This window comes from Petromyzon marinus, chromosome 51, assembly GCF_048934315.1.
Source record: "Petromyzon marinus isolate PM22_M1 ecotype Great Lakes invasive population chromosome 51, UKy_Petmar_22M1.pri1.0, whole genome shotgun sequence".
Lineage (NCBI taxonomy): Eukaryota > Metazoa > Chordata > Hyperoartia > Petromyzontiformes > Petromyzontidae > Petromyzon > Petromyzon marinus.
This window is the reverse complement of record NC_133717.1, coordinates 719,435-721,064: the sequence shown is the minus strand read 5'-3', so window position 1 is coordinate 721,064 and position 1,630 is coordinate 719,435. Positions and strand designations below refer to the sequence as shown.

At 54.7% G+C, this 1,630-nt stretch overlaps 1 non-coding gene across 1 annotated transcript; it reads left to right on the top strand.

Annotated features, from left to right (window-relative positions):
- Positions 1-484: 484 nt before the first annotated feature.
- On the top strand, positions 485-591 carry LOC116953446 (U6 spliceosomal RNA). Its single transcript, XR_004404593.1, has one exon. It is a non-coding gene; the product is annotated as a U6 spliceosomal RNA (small nuclear RNA).
- The last annotated feature ends 1,039 nt before the right edge of the window (positions 592-1,630 follow it).

The following is a 1,630-nucleotide window of genomic DNA, read 5'->3' as shown; positions in this document are numbered from 1 at the left end:
GGGAGGAGTGAGTGAGTGAGGCGTAGCGAGGGACGAAGTGGGCAGAGGGAGAGGCCAGCGCGTCGAGTGAGTGTTTGTATGGAACTCTGCGGGACGGCTCCTCGCGTTCGGGGTCGCGCTGCGTGCCCCCACACCCCAGCCCCTGCGAGGCGACGCGCCCCAGGTGACGGAGCCCTCGCGTCTGTTTATGAATAAAAGGAGGCGCAACGCGAATAATTCCGGGTAACGCCGCCGCGTGTCCTCGCCGCTGTTTGTAATCGGGGCGTGTTCATTATTCACGCGGTGACCTCCTTCGAGCAACGGGGCCGGCCCGACTTTATTTTTAACTGCCCGACATTTTCGCAAATTCTGTTCGTGCAAAATTAAAGCCTCTCCCGGCATGAACTGGCGACACGCCCTGCAACAGGCGTCTCCCCCCCCCCCCTCTCTTACCCCCACTCTCTCATCTCTCTCTCCCCCTCTCTCTCTCTCCCCTCATCTCCCTGTACTTGCTCCGGCAGTACATATACTAAAATTGGAACGGTACAGAAAATATTAGCATGGGCCCTGCGCAAGGATGACATGCACATTCGTGAAGCGTTCTCTTTCATTCCACCCCTCCTCTCAGCCCCTCTCTCTCTCATCTCCTCCTCTCAGCCCCTCTCTCTCTCTCTCATCTCCTCCTCTCAGCCCCTTTCTTTCATCTCCCTCTCTCCCGTCCTCTCTATTTTGTCCTCTCCCTCTCTTGTCCTCTCATCATCCCTCTCTCGCCAAAGATCCACCCCCGTGTAACCTACACAGGCTGTTGTGAGCAACTGATGTTAGTGAACAAGACTCGTGTCTCACAGCAAGAAAAATGGGTTCGATTCCTGACTCGGGCTTCTTTCTGTGCAAAATGTATACATTATCGCCTTGTTCTGCATGGGTTTCCTCCGGGTTCTCTCTGGTTTCCTTCCATAGCTAAGCACACACAACACACAATGCCATTAGTGTTAGCCAATCATCCCAGTGTAGCAGGACCCTTCTGACTATGAGTCGTCGGGCTCAGTGTGGCTTCCCTCCCCAATGGTGATATTAATACACAGAACTAGGTAATCATGCAAAGCTGAGTCGACCTAAGGGAGGTCCACGACCGGTTGGCATTAATAGGTGCTCGCTAACAGCAGTTGTCCCTAACGTATGTTCAAGCTATACGGGGGATCTTTGTCTTTATGTGAGCGAGTGTGAGAGAGTGGGGAGCGGGTGCGTAGTGGTTAACGCATTGCGCTACGAACCTGGCAACCGGAGTTCGATTCCTGCTCACGACCAACACCAGGCAATGATGATTTGAAGCTATCCTGTCTTCCACTAGGTCGACTCAGTCTCAAATGAGTGCCTGGTGCTAAGTGTAAAAATCGCCACTTGGGAGACAAAGGCGGCCGGGCGTGGTGCTGGTTAGTGTCCCATGCCTTCATCGGTGTTCGCTAACAGCACTTGCCCCAACAAATCCTGTTAAGGCTACATGGGGTATCTTTGTCTTGGTGAGCGAGCCAGAGCGAGACAGCGTAAACGTGTGTGGCAGGGTGAGCGGGTGTCTACCCGGCACCCACCACGCGTCCACCACCGTCCCCACGGTGAGGCCGTCGCATTGAGTTCACTGCGTCACGTGTCC